At 44.7% G+C, this 20,675-nt stretch overlaps 1 pseudogene across 1 annotated transcript; it reads right to left on the bottom strand.

Annotated features, from left to right (window-relative positions):
- Positions 1 to 5,344: 5,344 nt before the first annotated feature.
- LOC310830572 (interleukin-13 receptor subunit alpha-1-like) lies at positions 5,345 to 15,505 on the bottom strand (annotated as a pseudogene). The gene is made up of 2 exons: positions 15,191 to 15,505; positions 5,345 to 8,244 (listed from the first exon to the last, which is right to left on the bottom strand). The product of its transcript is annotated as an interleukin-13 receptor subunit alpha-1-like (transcript).
- Between the last annotated feature and the right edge of the window lie 5,170 nt (positions 15,506 to 20,675).

Here is a 20,675-nt window from a genome sequence, read left to right as displayed (position 1 = left end):
ATGGCCGATCATTTGGAGTTATCTCTGTTGTTCCTTTAGATGCAGACCCCGTAATTACAGGCAACCAAAAAACCCGCTGAAATGGGTAAATATTACCTGAGCTCCTTAGACATTGGAAGAACTGCCACTAGTTATCTGTTTTATTGCTGCTGAAAGGACAGCGGAGGTGGCAGGGCTGGACAAATTCGGTTCAACATTCGATTCCAGAATGCATTAACTAGTGTAAAGCATGCATATAAATGCATATGTTGATGAAAATGGCAGACCATGGGCAATTGCTTCTCAAAAATGTGCATGTTAGTCAAATCTGCATACAAAAACCTGTTCATTAGGGGTAATTAACTCTGAAACAATGAGGAGTTTTCTTGAATTTCTTTATTATAATTGCTATTTTTGCAAATTGCTGTGGCAATGTGGTGAACTGAATTTAAGATTAAGAAAACAAGAAGCATACAGAACCTGGATTTGACAGATTCATGCATCCCAAATAGTTACTGGCCCAGTAGCACCCAGGAACTTTGAGCAGGTGCCAGGATCTACTGTCTGTGGTGGCACTGACACTTTCCCTGTACTGGATGGTTGAGCTGATAAGCCACTATTTTAAAATTTCCCACAATGCTCCAGAGTGATGCTACATTGGGGGCGTTTAAAATGGCGACCCACCGTCACCCACTTCTGCTGCCAGGTAAGGCGGTCTACTGACCAAGGAACAAATTCACCAGAGGACAATTTGACATGGAGCCGCTCAACCCTGGAGCCAAATCTGTTTGGAAGCATAAACCCCTGATATGAGACAACACCCCAAGCCACTTAAATGGTATCGATTTCTTTTTTAAAAAATCTATTATATGATATGGTTTACAACATGGGTAGGCAAACTAAGGCCCGGGGGCCGGATCCGGCCCAATTGCCTTCTAAATCTGGCCCTCAGACAGTCAGGGATTCAGCGTGTTTTTACATGAGTAGAATGTGTGCTTTTATTTAAAATGCATCTCTGGGTTATTTGTGGGGCATAGGAATTCGTTCGTTTCCCCCCCTTCAAAACATAGTCCGGCTGCCCACAAGGTCTGAGGGACATTGGACCGGCCCCCTGCTGAAAAAGTTTGCTGACCCCTAGTTTAGAAGGTGCAATGCACACACACAAACTCCACTTTTAGCAGATTATTTAGAGAAAGCAGAACTGCAAACACAGAATTAAATCATTAGGATTTTTGTGGTTAAAAGAATGACATGCAAAGTGGCTTAGCAAGAAATGCTGGCGAATGTTGATAAGGCTTGCCAAAGCAGCACGCTTAACATAATGCTGGTTTCAGAGGACAGGTTTGAGAAAGATCAGCCAGAATTGGCTGGCTTTTGATCTCGAACTTCACAATGCAGCATTTGGTACGGACTGATAGGTTCTATCCTTGGTCAGAGAGACCACTCGAAATAAGGCAAAGGCAAGAGAAAAGGAGGAGCAAGTTTGAGGAACAAAGGCAGGGTGGAAGCAGAAAAAAAGTAAGTCCAGTCCTCTCTGACTCCAAGAACATCGAAACCCTTTGAAGGACCACACAACATCATTACTAGCCAATCCCCTTCTTTCTTGTGGCGGCCTTTATGAACGAGAACAAAGAAAGATGGAGAGGCGTTGAACTTGGTGTTGCAAAGGAGCTGAAGGAAGAAAATAATTTAATAAAGTTAATAAAAGCATAAAAAAGTATTTTACCCACATGTCCGAGCCATTTGCTTGATCTTTTTTTTTATGTCACAAAAATATTAATGATAAATTGTGAGACATGGAATTCTCATATATTTATTGTGCCTCTCCCTGAATATTATACTGTGTAGCTCTTTTCTCATGAGTCCCTGCAAAATATAGTTTCTATTTCCACCCCAGGCCAAATTCCTAGTTTTTAATAAGGTTTCCTAATTATGTTTTTTTCTCTCTCTAAACCATTTAAGGTACCACACGTGTATTATCTCAGCAATCTTTGCAATTATAATTCAAAGTATGCAGGGTACGGTTTCCCCATTTTACAGATATGCCAGACCTCACAGAAGTGGATCCATTTCTTCCCTGTCTCTGACTTTGTGATGTTTCTTCCACCTTCATTTATACTCGAAGGCTTCATGCGCAACAAGGGTGGAAGATGTAATCTTCCAGGAAGTTATTTTAATGACACAAGATTCACACGCTGGCACTGACTGGCCATTCTCCGTTTCCCCTTTAGAGGGCGCTCTGCTGCCAGCCTCAACAAGGGCGTCTCTTATTTCATTTTTCTAGAGGCTTCAAGCCGTGTTCCAAAACATGTGCTTGCTTTTTAGTGTGTTTTGCTTTGCTAATTAGGGGATTAAGTAATCTTTGGCTGCCTGGCAAAAATGTGCTCAATTATAAACATGCCTGAATGTGGGTTTAGCATATTATTTGCATTCTTTATTTTTCTTTTCTTTTCGTGTTTGTGGGGAGGGAATCCAGTTTAGTATTATAGCAGTGCAGGAGGGCATCCCTTGTAACCTTTCCACTTAAATGGTTATTTCTATAAACAGGTGGCTGTAACCTTGGTCATAAGGTAAAGGTAAAGGTAAAGGGACCCCTGACCATTAGGTCCAGTCGTGACCGACTCTGGGGTTGCGGTGCTCATCTTGCTTTATTGGCTGAGGGAGCTGGCGTACAGCTTCCGGGTCATGTGGCCAGCAGGACTAAGCCGCTTCTGGCAAACCAGAGCAGCGCACGGAAATGCCGTTTACCTTCCTGCCGGAGCGGTACCTATTTATCTACTTGCATTTTGACGTGCTTTCAAACTGCTAGGTGGGCAGGAGCAGGGACTGAGCAATGGGAGCTCACCCCATTGCAGGGATTCGAACTGCCGATCTTCTGATCAGCAAGTCCTAGGCTCTGTGGTTTAACCCACAGCGCCACCCGTGTCCCTAACCTTGGTCGTATGTTGTTGTAAAGACATGCGCAACCCTTTCCATTGCTGCTGCTGCTTGTGTTGTTGTTGTTATTTATATAGAAGAGAAGTGGCTAAGCTTTCTTTCACCTGGTTTGCCCTTGCCCAGTCCTCTGGGATGCCAGTGGTGGGTGTGGCCCAAAGTGGGTGTGGCCACCAGGGATGAGTGAACCCGTCAAATACATTTTCTATCACTTTCTCATTTTTCCAGTTCCATTCTCCACATTTCCAAATCAGTTTGCAATTAAGAAGAAGAAAAATCCCATGAGCATTCACTCATTCACTCATTCATTCAGTATGTAGCCTATACCCACAGGCCTCAGGGAGGTTACAACATAAAATCACAATATATAAACACATTTTAGTGTGAATTTCTCCCAGTTTTCACATTTGGACATGCAATCTGGCCTAATATATTGTATGTACTCAAGTCTAATGCATCATGGAATCTAATGCACACCCCAATTTTCAGAACCTTGAAACAAAAAAAGAGGATTTGCTGGCAAATATAAATGCGCCGTCAGATCTTAATAGCACCTTGATTTTCATAACATGATTTGGCCGAAAAAAGGTGCACATTAGATCTGAATAAGTACAGTAATTTTTTTTTTTGCAAAGCATCTTCCTCTGATATAATGCATTTTAGTATGCTATTTTCACTCATATTTACTTTATATGCAAGTTCAGCATGGCACATGAAATTTTGTAAACATTATTTGGGACTCAGCTACATTAGTCAAAAAAACATCATTTTGAATGCTTTTTAAACATGTAACACCAGATGGTGCTGGAGAGCAAAAAAAAGTTCTTTGTGATTTTCAATGGTGGTTTTTCCCATTTATTAAAATGATTTAATTTCTGACTTATTTAAAGCAATTTTTTTTTTAGCTCAGACAACTGCATTGCAAAATTCAGGGAAGTTTGAGTTTTGAAAGGTGGCTGTGTTTTGGATCATGTATTGCTTCAGAAAGTGCAAATGAAGCAGGTTCAGCTTTAAGTGTGAACTAATCTGAACTTCTCCCTCAACTCTATTGATCACCCAACACTCTCCCATGTGCACCCACTTGCACAGACAGAGCCCCCCACAGCTGATCTGTGCAGATCTGATGAGCAGGAAGTGCAGAATTCACATCCCTGTCAGGGCACTGTTCTGGGAAAAGGTATTTAAGTGCCTCCAACAACCACAGCACCATGCGCACTTTATTTCTCCCTGCCTCTGTGCTGCCTCCTCCAAGATCTTGGGAGTCCACAAAAAATTACTTCGGGGTAAAGATCAGGCCCTCAGATTGGGAGTGAGATGTCCCTGGTTTAGGCTTTTGGTTAATATCCACCCAAGATTGCCAGATCAAGATCCTGAGAACATTTTTGTTCCTTAATGAGACACATAAAAGAGAAGAAGCAGTTAGTGGTAAGATTCATAGGGCTGAATTCAGCTAATGAGTTCTGCTAGTGGAAGCTAGTGCAAGGAGTTCCACTAATGCAATGGGGTTTTTCACCCCATCTCTCCCCCCCGTGAACCCCCGTGCCCCCAAAATTGGCTTGTGCTGGGGTTCACGAGAACCCTGGAACAGCATGCGAGGATGGAGAGGCAGGATTGTTCCAACGGGCAAGCTGAAATTATTGTGCTGACAGAAGGATCGCCGCAGTGCTATCTTGCAAACTTCCCTTAGTGTCTTGTTCCAGCCAGTTTCCTACTGTAAAAAATACCCTAGAACCAGAGCCATAGCTAGGTGATCTTGCACCCCTGACAGAACTGTCCAGATTGCGCCCCTAACCAATGACAAATTAGCTCTTCTTTCCGCCTCTCTTCCAACCCTCCCCCCATTCAATTCGCTCTCTATTAAAAACCCTTTCTTATGAAGCAATAATCAATATTTTTATTTATAGACATATTTATGGACCTATATTTTAGCCCATTTTGCACCCCCCCCCCGCCTGTGCTCATGGCGGGAGCCCACCTCACCACCGCCTAGCTACGGCCCTGCTTAGAACATGCCTTTGGTATCAGGGCTTTGTCATACAGATTATGATCTGCAGAAGGTGCTATCAGCTGAATATAGAGGCTGTGATTAGAGGTGAAACAGAATTAGAAATTCTACTTTGAAAATTCGTAAAGGAGTTCTGTACAATAAAACTGAGCGAACTACGCCAAACAACTGATTCAAAAATACCTGAGTGTCCAACTCAGCATGGAATTTTAAATGAGAACTGGCCTGAGAATCTCACCCACCTTCCACATATGCATAAATACTAATTGTAGCGAATACTGTACAAATTTCATCCCAGGCATTTTCTTTTAAACTCTTATGTGTTCGGGGATTTTTTTTGCTAGACAGTCTCATCCTAGTTTATAAACTAGGCCCTGATCTACAGAGCATAGCTGAGAGTGTAATGTACATAGACTACACCAGGAAGATGGAAAAATAGCTGGTTTTATTTCTTGGTTTGTTTTGACAGAGTTCTCAGTCTGGTTTCCATTTTGATTTTATTCCCGTAATCACAGGCATAGAGCATGCTCATTTCCAACTTTTCTAAAAAATCACTTTTCCCATTTGCCCACTAGGTGGTGTCCACATAAACCTATTGCATATAGAGTTCATTTTTTTAAAAAAATGTATTTTTATTAAAGATTTTCTTGGTTTACAAAAGTATGTGCAATGTTTCTCTCTCTCTCTCTCTCTTTCAAGTAACATTTTTTTACAGATCAGTTTTGTTTGTTGAGACATTAGGAAGAAGAGGGGGAAGGGGGAAGGGGGAAAGATGGGTGGGGGTGGGGTCGGGTGGCGATGTTTCTATTTTACTTAATATATGTGGGGTTTTGTGTCAGGGTTACTCTTGCTGGTTCTTTGCTATTCACTTGTGTTCCTTTGGTGTTGAGAGAGGTTGGGGTTGGCCTAGGGTGTGGTTGTTCATTTGTGATTGGCTGTGGTGATCTTTGTTTTCATGTGTGAGTGTGGTGGGTGGGTGTTTTGAGTCAGGTTAGCCATATTGATTGTATGCTGTTGGTGGATTATTGTCATTGTCTTGTTGAGCTGTGTATGTGATGAAGGAGAGTCATACCAGGATGAAGGCGTATTTAAACCATCTGCCTTGAGGGACAGCAGAACACCAGTCCTTTCATTTAAAAGACCAACCCATTCTAACAACCTCAAGATGAGGCTGGTAGAAACAAGATGAAGAACTGCAGCTACCCACTCCAACCACTTGGAGGAGGCAAAGATTAGTTGCCCAAGTTTGCTAATTGACACATTTGTGGACATGAATCACATCGCCCACGCTGACCTGCAACACTTGCTTGCCACCCACACAACAAGACAGGTGCGCTGTGTTCTCCTGACACCTGGAGGGCTGGAGACATCCCATGAACACCCTGCCTAGCCACCAAGGAGCACTCCTCAATTTCTTTCAATGCACACAACAAGATGTACATAACTATGGTGCGTCTTTCCCCAACCTAGTGCCATCCAGGTATTTCGGACTACAACCCCCATCAGCCCCAACTAGTGTGTGGCTGTTGGGCAGGGATAATGGGAATTGTAGTCCAGCAAGATCAGAAGGGCATCAGGATAGGGATGGCTGGTGGAGTGCTCTCCTCTCTATTCTTTCTCTCCTTCTTTCAAGTCGTTCCATTCCATTACCAGAGGACATGCCCTCGCCCTCAGGCTAATGATTTAGGAGACTATTTTGTTCATTGAACTTATATCCCACCTTTTCTCCTGAAGGAACCCAGGGCAGCAAAATTGTCCACCAGCTGATTGAGATGTTTCATCAGCTAGGAGCATCAGTCACTGTCCCTAAAGATCAGAAAACATTTCAGGCAAGGAGAGCCATCTGCTCTCCTCAGATCCCATAATGTGAAGCATAGGAGCCAACTCTTAAGAGGCCAAGGTCACTTCAGTGCCCCCAATAAAATATTTGAGGGGGCTCCCCCCCCCAAAGTTGATGGGCATTGCCATTCAAATGGTGTGTATTCGCCATGTTGTGTGATCGATTATGCGGGGTGGGGCTTACCTGAGCCCCCACAATATTTTATTCAAGTTGGCTCCCCTAAGAAGGCTGCATGAATACCATCAAATGGATTTGCTCAGCTTAATTTGGGGTCTTCTGGGACAGATTTTACTTTTGAATAGTCTTCGCTTTCCCCGTCAAACATTTGTTCCAGAAAGTTTCTAGGCTCGGGAATTGTAGGAAGAATCATCTCTTTAATCCGTTTCCGGTAAATGAGAAAAAAGACAGTCAGGACGGCCACACATAATGGAGCGAGAATGTATGCGATATATAATGTGTGGTCTCTCTTATCCCAGTTCACCACCTCGCTCCAATCACTGGTCCAGATTTCCCCACTATTGTAGAACTTTGCTCTCACTCGAAAAGTGTGCCATGCCTTAGGCTTGAGACTGATTGATATATTAGTATTGTGAGTTTGCTGTATCTCTGATCCAGAGTTATTAATTTCTACTTCATAGTTCATGCCGCTCCATGGGGATGGTTTAGTCCAGTTCAAAAAAACATCTTCATTGTTCTCTGTGATGTTTACAATTGATGGAGTCTTCAGTCTGACTGGAAATCCGACTTCTCCCGCCATTTTGCTAAGGATACACACAGGTTGAATGTCCTTGGAATTGCCTTGTAATGAAACGCTAAGTTCTATCCATTCGTATTTCAAGTCAAATGCACATCGAAAGGCACCACCTTGCTTTGTGTAATTTGTGCATGGCTGTTCTCTTCTGAGTTCTGGGATCCACAAAGTCAAGCTGTAGTTTGCGTCACGACTTGCATTCTCTCCACGAAGCCATGAGCACTCCAGGGATCTCTCCATATGCCAAACACAGCTGACATTAACCGCTCCTGTGCCTGGAACACCGTTTTGTGGAAGAGAGATATTAAGCCACTCTCCTTTCTGGCTCTGTTCTTGCTGACATTCCGTTCTGACTCGGAAAACAACTTCTTTACCCAGAGGCACCTGCACTGTCCGGGAGTGGTTTCTATGAATACGCTCCACGACCCAAACTCCACCGGTCCTTATAGCACTCCGATACTTTACATCGCAGGCCCCTTCCATTCTTACAGGAGTCCACACCACATCCAACTGGCAGCGTGTTTCATTGAGGGTATAACTCACGTTTGATGGGCGAGGAAGAGTCAGCGTGGCTCCTTTGACAGCCCCAATGAGGGTGACAAGCAACAGCACCAGTGTCCCCCTGAAGTTTCCCTGCCCCATCTCATCTCCTGATCTGGACTGAGGGCTGGTTATCATAGGAAGGACTGCTGGCAGGGCTTCCATTCATTGACACGTCAGCTGCGGTTTGCTCACCTGAGAGACACAGACAGGGAAAACAGGAAATCATATATAACAATGTATATCTGTTGAAATATACATTTTTTAAAAAACCAGAAGCATTTTTACTTGGTATTATAGGTCCGGACATTAATAGGCAAGATGTTAAATTGTTTTTATATGCAACAACTGCGGCAATTGTTAGCCCAGAAATGGAAACAATAAGAAATTCCGATGAAAGAAGAATGGCAGATGAAATTAATGGACTATGCAGAATTGGACAAAATGACAGGAAGGATTCGAAACCTGCGGGACCAGAGATTTACGGAAGATTGGAAGAAGTATATGAATTATTTGAAGAGCAACTGTAATCAACAAATGACGCTAGTAGGACTACAAGAAGTTTTGTAAGGAGAAATATACGAAGTGTTACAAAGTAGAAAAAGATAGAGATATTGGTTATGAGTTTGAAATGTAATAGGGAAGATAAGAAATGCAGACTGAGAGATTAGATTAGAAAATTTTCATACAGGATTGATGGAAGTCAAACATTTGAATAAGATGTAAAAGTATGTTTAATTACTGTTGAAAATGATATGTTAAAAAAACTAATAAAAATTATATATATAGATAGATAGATAGATAGATATAGATATAGATATAGATATAGATATAGATATAGATATAGATATAGATATAGATATAGATATAGATATATAGATATAGATATAGATATAGATATAGATATAGATATAGATGATATAGATATAGATATAGATATATGAGAAATTGTATATAACAGTTTGATGGAAGCCATTACTTTCAAAGCCATTTCCTTGGAAGTGACTTCAGCTGAATCAAACCATACATTATACGTACAGTGGTGCCCCACAAGACGAATGCCTCGCTAAACGAAAAACCCGCAAGACGAAAGGGTTTTCCGATTTTTAGCAGCTTCGCAAGACGAATTTCCCTATGGGCTTGCTTCGCAAGACGAAAGCCAATAGGGAAATCTCCGGGGACAGCGGGGAAGCGCAGCGTGCCTTCTCCTCTGTTCCTGGACCTGTCCTGAAGGCTTGCGGTGGGTGGTCCGGGAACAGAGGAGAAGGCGCGCAGCGCTTCTCCTCTGTTCCCGGGGCTTGCGGTGGGAGGAGGGTTTTTCCTCCCCACCGGCAACATTCAGAACAGCATTCTGAATGTTGGCGGTGGGGAGGAAAGCCCTCCTCCCACTGCAAGCCTTCAGGACAGGTCCGGGAACAGAGGGGAAGGCGGCAGCGCTTCTCCTCTGTTCCCGGACCTGTCTTGAAGACTTGCGGTTGGAGGAAGGTTTTCCTCCCCACCGCCAACATTCAGAAGGCTGTTCTGAAGGGTGGCGGTGGGAAGAAAAGCCCTTCTCCCCCGCCAGCCTTCAGAAGAGTTCCCCGCAGGGCTCTCCAAGCTGCGGATAGCAGCCTGCTGCCCCTATCCGCAGCTTGGAGAGCCCTGCGGGGAAGTCCTGCAGGGCTCCCCAAGCTACGAATGTCTGCCCCGCGCGAGGGGTGCTCTGAAGCAGAGCGCCCCTCGTGCGGGGCAGCAGCCTGCTATCCGCAGCTTGGAGAGCCCTGCGGGGAAGTCCTGCAGGGCTCCCCAAGCTGCGAATGTTTGCTCCGCACGAGGGGCGCTCTGAAGCAGAGAGCCCCTTGTGCGGGGCAGCAGCCTGCTATCCGCAGCTTGGAGAGCCCTGCGGGGAAGTCCTGCAGGGCTCCCCTAGCTGCAAATGTCTGCCCCGCGCGAGGGGCGCTCTGCTTCAGAGTGCCCCTTGCGCCGGGCAGCAGGCTGCTATCCGCAGCCTAGGCAGCCCTGCAGGAACTCTTCTGAAGGCTGGCGGCGGGAGAAGGGCTTTTCTTCCCACCGCCAGCCTTCAGAAGGCTGTTCTGAAGGCTGGCGGTGGGGAGAAAAGTCCTTCTCCCCCTGTCCCCGGACCTGGTCTGAAGGCGGTCTCCCTAGGAACGCATTAATTGATTTTCAATGCATTCCTATGGGAAACCGTGCTTCGCAAGACGAAAAACTCGCAAGAAGAAAAAACTTGCGGAACGAATTAATTTCGTCTTGCGAGGCACCACTGTACTTGGCTTCACTTATCCCAGCTTGCAACTGCAGTGACGGGAGATGGCACTTTGGGTGTTGGCTGGCTGCGTGGGTGAGAGACTGACATCATGGTTTGTGTTGAGCAATGAGGCGGAAGGGGACAAAACCTCTGTGAAAGTTGCTAAATCTTGCTGCAATAACGCAGCCATCTAAATGAGCATCAGTCAAAATCACGAAGGGAGGCATATTGGGAAGGTAGTGCATGAGAGATATTCAACACGCCACAACAAACGAGGCCAATGGGTGCTGCTGGGTTTATTGACAGACATGAGGAGCTGTTGATATGGTGTAGTCCAATAGAGAATCAGCAGGCAAAACTCAAGATGTTCTAGGCTGGGATAAACGAATACATTTGAGATATCAGGTGTGCCTCTTGCAAACTCAACAATTTGGACAAATATCCCTTCTGTCCAATAGCTGGGCCTGTCTGCTGATACCGCCACATAAGGCAGCCCTCCAGACTGGTGTTTTATTGTGAGTGTATTCTGTAAGATGTTATTGACACAATAATAGCCCATTAGTAGGGGATTCATTCTGCAATGTGTCTCCAATGCTAACACATTATTAGGGTCTGGTGGAGCTGTAGCGCAACAAGAGCAGGACAAAAATAAACCAGAATATTTGTGGTTTAAAGGGTTACGGGGTGTTAGCAAGAAACTACATGCCATGTACTACTAGAAATGAAGCTGTGTGACCACCCACAACACTTTTACAGGTGCAAACAGTATTAAAAGTGGGATCGTATATGACAGCTCCAATAGCGTCATGAACACAAATCAGCATGAATGTGCAATAAAAAGGATGTCTGGAGGAGCCCAAGGATTCTCATACACGTTATATAGCAGATGCAAATATTAAACACACACATGTAACATGGATGCACAAATTTCAGGCTTGCCAGATCTACTCCATCTTTTGCTAAAATGCCAGCTATACCAACCAACCAAATGCAAAATACAGGCAGCTGGAATTATAGAACAGGATGCCTTTGATCATATCCTGAGCCTAGGAATTTGCTTTCACTTCCAGAATTGAATTAAGTTCACAGTCCTTTCCGACATAGAAGTTCACTCCTGGTTACAAGCCCCCCATTTTGGCAGCCTAAGAACAAGTCATTTTGTCATTGCAGTGGTTCAGCAATTGAGAGACAGAAACCTTTCCTGCAATACCAATAAGGCATCTTCCAGTATCTCTTTGATTGATACACACCAACTTGTATGTAGCACAAAAAATGTAGTTTTTCTCCATCCAGTATGCTGCTTTCAGTCAAGAGTGATACTAGATCCTGCTGCCCACAGAGGTGTGTGTGTGCTTTTGAAAAAACCTTTTTCCTCCCTGCAAATGCCCCAGAAGAAGGATGTGGAGGTTGTGATATTGATATATGCCCACATCATTGAGCAGTTGTGGATACATTCACCTGTTTTTAAATGGACAGGCTGTGGGGTAATACAGAATCAATCTGCAATCAGCTTTTATTTCCAGAATGCAATGAGCTTCTGAAGACACACTTTTCGCGGGCAAAAAATATGCAATAGATCTAGACAGCGTGTGGACTATGTCTGTGTGTGTGTGGGGGGGGAGACAAGTGCTCAGTCTCCATTGGTTCTAGAATAAAAATAAAAATAAAATGTGTGTACAAAGAGTAGAAGATTCTATCCCTGTATGCACATTGAAATTCTTAAGACTATTGAAGAGCATCTTTTTAATAATGGCAGAATATCAAAAGGAGAAAGGACACTAAGCTCAAATATCAAGGAATACAGTGGTACCTCGGGTGAAGAACTTAATTCGTTCTGGAGGTCCATTCTTAACCTGAAACTGTTCTTAACTTGAGGTACCACTTTAGCTAATGGGGCCTCTCGCTGTCACAGCACGATTTCTGTTCTCATCCTGAAGGAAAGTTTTTAACCCGAGGTACTATTTCTGGGTTAGCAGAGTCTGCAACCTGAAGCGTCTGTAACCTGAAGCATCTGTAACCCAAGGTACCACTGTATTACCTATAACAGGTCCACAGTTCTCCTCTGACGGAGGTAAAAAGCGTCAAGAAACCTTTCTGTTTGAGCAGGTATTGGGTGACAGACAGCAGCTGATTGACGCTGTGTTTTTGCATACCACCCTCAGCAACACATTTTTACATATCTTATGAGGCAAACTGCACATGTTGCTGGAGAACAGTGATAAGATCTCCCCATTTGTTTACTTTTTACTTTAAAACAGCTCTGCGCGTATGCACAGCTGCAGCCCTGGGAGAATATGTGCTTTAACTCTTCCCCCCTTGCCATTTCCCTGATTTGAAAATAGCCTGCCTCCTAGTTGCCCCATGGCAGGGAAATGTAGGCTTGTGCAATTCCCTCATCCTATCACTGTCATCTTGATTAACTGCATGGTTTAAAAATAAATAAATAAATCAGGAAAACAGCATGGTGAAAAGCGAAACACCCCTCTCTCCAGATCAAGTTTGGTGTTCCTTTCATCTGCTTAACATTAAAAGGAGATGCGGATCAGATCACTAATCTCCACCACCGCATGTGGTTTGACCTCGCTTCACAAGGACAGAGTGAGCTCTAACATAATGCATCAAAAACACATTGCAGGAATTTCCAGTCTGTTTACATTCACACCATACTTTTAAATCACTCTTACACCATTTTAACAGTCACACTGAGAACTGTAGTTTGTCAGAGGTGCTCACCTCACTGAGCTACAGTTCCCAGGATTCTCCATGAAGAGCTCAGGGCAATGTAAATCCTGTGTAGATTGTTTCATTATGACGTTTAATCACTAGGCTTGGTTTCATCTGGCTGGAGTCGGGGGTTTCCTGTGGTTATTTTGTTCTTAAGATAAAAATTATTGTCTCACTTCCTGACTGGTGGGTCCTCTAAGCTTTCCATGCCAAACTGGGTAGTTTTCAACCACTTTATCCTCACCTCTGTCCTGTGAATTCGAAGCACAGTGAACTTCATGACCCACAGAGGACTTGAATACAACTCTTCCTGATTCAAACTGAAAGCTGAGCTAGTCAGTCCTTGTAAGCAAGGGTGTGTGGGTGTGTTTAGGTCATTGTGGCACCTGAAGTGAATTTGAAAATTGCGCTCCAAGGATTGTAGTTTGTTAAGGGTCCTACACACAGACGGAAGAGTCAAGCTTATTTCTTATAGCAAACAACTGTTGATGGCATCTGCCTGTCTTGGGTGACAGTGAAGGAGTGCATCTTTGGAGGTTAGCATCGAAGAGTTACAGTGCCTACTACAGTGGGACCAAGCAACAGGCTCCCCATATCCCAACCCATATAAATAAGAGACCAATAAGCCTGGTTTAGGGTCAAAACATGCCACAACTTTATCGAATGCAGATTAAAGAGGTTTGGCTTGGGCATGGAGCAATCTACTGTATTTTTCCATGTATAACACCACCCCTGTGTATAAGGCCCCAAATTAAGGAAATGGGCAGTGATTGCTCAGAGTTGTTAAGCTTTTTTGTGAGGGGGGGGATTGCCGCCAATCGCTCACCCACTTGATTGCCACTGCCAATCGCATGCTTCGCCAAAGCCGTCAATCGCCCGCCCAATTGCTGCAGCAGCAGCTAATCATCAGCAGGCCTTGACTTAGCCACCAATCAACTGCCCAATCACCACTGACAATCTCCTGCTTGCGGCTGCCACCAATCACCCGTCCCTCCTCTGCACTATCTGTGCATTAGACGACCCACAATTTTAAATTATTGTTATTGTTATTATTATTATTATTTAAAAATCATCTTATACATGGGAAAATATGGTAAATACTTCTGGCCCACCTGCTGGAAGTGACGCGTGGTCAAGCCAGGCGGGGGTTCCTAAGGTGACCATCCAATAGGGTGACCCCTGCAGGGACCACCATCTGCTGGAGTGCTTTCAGCCCTGGCTCCACCTGGGCATGCGGACATGGCCACTGCCCCCAGATCTCTTTAATGGGATACCCCAGCATACAACCTCCCCTCTATCCAAAACAAAGGATTGCCCCAGTGCCCAACCAGTTGTGACGATTGCTATGAGATAGGCAAAACCACCAGGTCAGTGCCAATTAGCCAGGTGGGCAAATTCCTACCAGGCCCCTTAAAGGATGGCGACCACCATAGCCACAACAACATCATTGACTATTAGCTTAAACCAAGGGTAGGTGGGTGGGGAAAACTGGCAAGGGAAGGAGCAGGTAGTGTGGGCTGCTGAAATGGGCAAGGGGCGGATCTGAGGGAAGCCCAACATTGGCTGTGTGGGCTTCTCCCTGTCCCAGCCCAAGTCCCAGCCTGCACCTCCATTGGCCAAAGCAGGGTGCAGGCTAGGATCTGATTCCTGATAGGCGGACGGGGGCTTCTGCTGCCCCCTGCCTATCAGGAAGGGCATGGCAGTTCCAGTTCTAACACTGGAGCCCCAGGGAAGCCTTTGCCATCCCGCAATGCTGCCACACCAAGAGGGGTGAGCGGACTTGCATAAACTGCATTGCTGTTGCATATGGGACTTCTCTCACTCAATATACAGTTTAAAACAAAATACAGTTCAGGAAGGGGAAAGGAGGGAGTGTTGGCTGCCCTCCAACTTAGTTTTCTGTATTTTGCACAGCAGTGTCGGCAAAAACAAAACAAAACCCAGAAAACTAAGGCTTTTTGTTTTTTTTGTTTTTGCATCCAGCAAAAACAGCAGCCAGCATCAGCAGCAGACCCAGGGAGCTGTGAACGCTCAACATCTGGGAGAGAAGCACACGTTGCACTTAAAAGCAGATCAACTGAAACGCAGGAGGTTTATTTACGGGGGGGGGGGGGAAGGAATCAAGAGCAGGAGAGTAGAGGGAAGCAGAAGACTTACTTGTCAGCCCCACACACGGGAATGGAAGACTTTGCTTGCTGCTTTCCCCTCGCCGTAAGGAGTGGAGTCGGGGAGGGGAAACCAGGAAGCAACGCTGGAGAGGAAGGCCTGCCTATTGCTGGAATTCTTAGTAAAAGGGAAGTGCTTGCAAGACTTTGCTTGCTCACCTCTCTACACGCCAGGCAGGGGAAACACAGCTGGAGAAAAAGCTTCAGGGGCTCAGGCCACAGCAGCTGTGGGGGCATGGAGGCGGCAATCGTTTCATCTTACTTCCTGGGTGGGGGGCTGGTTCTGCTTTTAAGACCCGGTTATACTAAGGCTGGCAGCAGCAGCAGCAGATTTACATATGGGCTGAGCATAAATGAGGTATGTGTTGGGGGGGGGGGCTTGGCTTTTTGCCATTTTCTTTTCTTAAGAAAACAGGCAGAGTTTTCTGTCAGAACCCAGTTGCGCAGTAATGCGATGCATGTGTCTATGACTGTGTAACAGTCACACAAGTGCTAGCTTACTGTTGAGTAAAGTTTGTGGAAGCTTTAAAGCTCCTCAGAATCAAATGGTAAAGTCAGCCATGAAGCAATACAAGGGCTCCGATCGCTGCCTATCATTATAGCACACATTCTGAGAGCAAGTGAGGACTCATTGACATGTCGCTGTGAATCGCAGTAATACTTAATTTTGACTTTTTGCGAAAATTAAAACCAGTAAGCGCTATGAAAGCGGCGCTAGGAAAAGAAAACAACAAGAAGAAGAAGAACGGAAGGAAATACCCAAAACATATAAAGCCAATCACGCCCTATGGCCTGGAACAACAGGCAGAAGCAGCCCTACACAACCCCTCAGATACAGAACATTTGTGTTTACAAACAGAAGGAAATCAAGTAGATCAGTGTTTCCCAAACTCGGGTTGCCAGCTGGTTTTGGGCTACAACTCCCACCATCTCTAGCTGACAAGACCAGCAGTCAGGGATGTTGGGAATTGGGGGGGGGGGGGGTTTGTGTGTGTGTGTAAATATTTTTTATTGAGGTTTTTCGCCAAATTTTAACATATTCAGAAAACTTAGATTACATTTTACATTTTCAGTTTAACTGACTCTCTCCAACTTCCCTTTCTGGTTTAGAGTATATTATTTCCATTCTGCATATAATTTTGTGTACCTTCTATTCTAAAATAAATTCATTTCCTAATCAGTTCTTAACCTCTTAGTCCCTATTTGTATTTACTGTTTGTATTTGTTCATTGTAAGTGTATTACTCAAATCCTGCAAGTGAGTTCATTTCAATGTATTGCTTCTGTATATATATCTTAAAAGTTTTCCAATCCTTTAAAAGTCATTGGGATGGGAATTGTAGTCCAAAAGCAGCTGGAGACCCAAGTTTGGGAAACACTGGACTAAATGATCCTCAGGGTTCATTCAAGGATTCTATTATTCCACCTCTCTCTCTCTCTCTCTCTCTCTCTCTCTCTCTCTCTCCAGTCTTTACTGAGCATTTGTTCCAATCTGTTTGCAATGAGGTTGTACCGCAATGAACATCCATCACACATCCCTTCTGATTTGCTTGCAAAGTGTTTGCACATCTTCTCGTTAATTGTTTGCTCATCCCACATACTTCAGCACATGTCCTCATCAGTTTCCTAACTGCAAACAAAACACCTGAAAAGTTGATTTGTTGCACCAAGGTGACAGAACTCTTTAATCCACTTTAATTGCACAAACCTAAAACCCTGGCATCCTCTCGAATCCCTCTTCCAAAGCATTGACAGTCTGGAGGCGACCTTACTTTAGAGTAGGAAACATTTCCGCGTTCCCTTGTGTTTTGAAACATGGATGTGAAAGGTTGCAGCACTTGCCTGGGTTTTCTTTGACCGATTAGCTGGAGTGCACTTTTCAAGTATGTGCTCACCAAGACTTCTCAAACTATTTTAGTCTAACCACAGCCTGGAAACACAAACCAAGTCTTGTGCAGCCAGGAAGTTTCTTGTAGTAGCAACAGGTAAATCTTGCCACTCAGTGCCAGGCAGACACCCAGTGACAACGAAACATGACCACAAATCATCTGCAGCACGCTTCCAAAATATAATTATGACAGCTTTTCTAAACACACTGACTAGGCAGGTGAAGGCACTGCTGAAGTCATCTATTGATTAAAAACCAGCTACTGTACAGGAGTATACAAAATACAGGTCTTTAAAAGAGCCAGATTGTTATCACCTGGCTATTATCTGTCCAAATGCCGGTTGTTGAGTGTCCCCATGGGGAACAGGGGGGCAGTCCTGCAGGCATGTGATCAAGATCTCAAGTGGAGCATAGACAGATTTGCTGAAGCTACTTTTGTCACTCTAAAGGTTAAAAATATACACAAACTGAAGGTGAAAGCCACAGTGATGGTAGGTGTCACAAGTTGAGGACAAACCAGCCACTTGAGGACAAACAGTGGCTGCTGTGTGTCATTTAAAGCCATAATGACCATTTCATGTCAACTAACCAGCTCAAAGACTCTTCTGATCATGACTCTCCTTATGATCCCTGGACAGTTCCATGATTTTGAGGGCAATTGAAGACAAGTGTGACTGCCCTTTCCCTAAAATGGATGAGCAGTGAAGAAAGGCAAGTACAGTGGTACCTCGGGTTAAGTACTTAATTCGTTCTGGAGGTCCGTTCTTAACCTGAAACTGTTCTTAACCTGAGGTACCACTTTAGCTAATGGGGCCTCCCGCCGCTGCTGCTGCATCACCACCGCATGATTTCTGTTCTCATCCTGAGGTAACGTTTTTAACCCGAGGTACTATTTCTGGGTTAGCGGAGTCTGTAACCTGAACATCTGTAACCTGAAGCATATGTAATCCAAGGTACCACTGTAACAACTACAATAACAGCAAGATGATCATCATCAACAACAACAACATCTCCAGCCTTCAGTTTCACCTCTGCTCCATAGATTCCTCTGTTCTTGGGAAGGTTAGAAGAACCACAGAAGAACACAAGAAGGCCCCTGGTGGATCAGCCAATGGCCCATCTAGTCCAGCATCCATTGGCCAACCAGATACCCACAGAAAATCAGCAGTCAGGACTTGATCACAAAAACACTCTGCCCTACTGCAGCTTCCACCAACCAGCTTTTAGAAGCATTACAGCCTCAGACCTTGGAAGCCGAGGATTGCCGTCATGGCAACTAGCGATTGATAGTCTTCTCCATGAATTTTCCATCCAAAGCCATCCAAGTTAGTAGTCATCACTACTTCCTGAGGGAGAGCACTGGTCTTCCCGAGAGCCCCAGACAAAATAAGAATCCCTCCACTGCAGAGGACTCAGTTGTATTGGGCCCCAACTCCTATCAGTCACAGTCAACATGGCCAATGGCCAGGGATGATGGGAGTCGTAGTCCAGCAGCACTGGAAAGGCAGCAGGTTAAGGAAGGCTGAGTCTCCCCCTCTCCCCCAGTCTTCATCTAGCAGAAAAAGTGGGCCACTTCCAGGAAGCACATGTCGCCCACTTAACTGGAAAAGCTTCACATGTGCGCAGTACAGTGATACCTCAGGTTACAGACGCTTCAGGTTACAGACGCTTCAGGTTACAGACTCCGCCAACCCAGAAATAGTACCTCGGGTTAAGAACTTTGCTTCAGGATGAGAACAGAAATTGTGCTCCGGCAGCGCAGCGGCAGCAGGAGGCCCCATTAGCTAAAGTGGTGCTTCAGGTTAAGAACAGTTTCAGGTTAAGAACGGACCTCCGGAACAAATTAAGTTCTTAACCTGAGGTACCACTGTAACATGAAACTTTCCCATTGCCCTTTTCAGGCTTTCCATCATGCCTTGTATTTGACAACACCATTCTTATATTAATATATAATGCTGAGCACGCTTCAGCTCATTCACACCCATGGTAGCTCTGAGGAGAAGATAAATACTTTTAAGCACATTTTCCAAATGGGGAAACTGAGGCTGGGGGGGGGAGGGTTCTTTCTCACAAAAGATGCAATTTGCATATGAATGCTTTTGGAGTGATTCCTATGCAAGCAGAAACTAGGCACCCACGTGGTTCTCTCAGAAAGAATCCTGACAAGAGAAATGATCAGGAATCCAGAACCCTCCTCCTCAAGAATTTCATGTGGGTGCTTAGTTTCAGCATCACATTAGCCAAGGAAGTTGTTTTAGAGCAGGGCTTTCGTTTTGCTGTCATGGCCCCAGCCTTACAGAACAGGCCACCCAAAGAGTATCCAAGCTAGCAATCATTCTGTCAATCAGCAATGCATAATAGGCTTGGAGAACACCTAAACCTCAACTCCCCTCCTCTTTTCTCCACCACTTGCAAAACCACACTTGTTTATTTACATTGTATCTCGTGGGGACTTTCAATTGTAACTCACTCAGGGAGCCAATCTTATCTGAAAAGCTGGGTATACAGTGGTACCTTGGTTCTCAAACTTAATCCGTTCCAGAAGTCCGTTCCGAAACCAAAGCTTTCCAAAAACACGGCGCGCTTTCCCATATAAAGTAATGCAAAACAAATTAATCCGTTCTAGACTTTTAAAAACAACCCCTAAAACAGCAATTTAACATGAATTTTACTATCTAACCAGACCACTGATACATAAAATGAAAGCAATAATCAATGTACTGTACTATGAAATAAATAAGACAGTATTGTAGGTGATAAAAATTAAAATGATTCCCCCCCCTTACCTGTGCTGATGATAGTCATTGTTTGGATGGGGGGGTATCCATTTCCACAGTCACACAATCAATCAATCAATCAATCAATCAATCAGTAGCTGAACTGAGTTCCACACAGTCGCAAAAACAAATTAACCGAAAAAGCCTTAAAAACAAAAAATGCAAAATAAATAGCAAAAACAAAAACGCCAAACTTAATTCATTCTGGAAGTTTGTTTGACTTCTGAAATGTTCAAAAACCAAGGTGCAGCTTCTGACTGATGTAGGCGCCCGGCAGACAATAGCCGACAGCCATATCGGATATTCGGCTTCTGAAAAACATTCAAAAACCAGAACACTTACTTCTGGGTTTTCGGCGTTTGAAGACCAAGGCGTTTGAGAACCAAGGTACCACTGTAATAGTTTGGGCCCAGGCTACCTGAAGAATCATATGTCCCTATATGACCCTGCCCAGGTACTAACATTCTCAAGTGAGCACCTTCTCTCTGTCCCATCAACATTAGTGGCATGGTGGGTGGTGGCATGAGAGCATAGGTGCCAACTCTGGGGCTGAGGACATGTTGGCCCCCCAAAGTATGGGGGACGGGGTTGAGCTCCCCCTCCCATCTTGAGGGGCCAGGTATTGGCAGGCCTTCCTGTGGAAACTGGGCCCTACTGGCCTCCCTATGGTGGTGGCGGGCCTTGACGGGCACCCCACAGTGGTGGTGGGGTCAGACCTCCTCATGGTGGCGACGAGCCTCAGCAGGTCTCATGGCCTCCTCCCACTGTGTGTGACATCGTACATGTGTCTCATATGTGTGGCATCATGCGTATGCGACAAGCTCCACC

Source organism: Podarcis gaigeae, assembly GCF_964106915.1.
Source record: "Podarcis gaigeae genome assembly, chromosome: 13".
Lineage (NCBI taxonomy): Eukaryota > Metazoa > Chordata > Lepidosauria > Squamata > Lacertidae > Podarcis > Podarcis gaigeae.
This window is presented reverse-complemented; position numbering and strand designations above follow the sequence as displayed.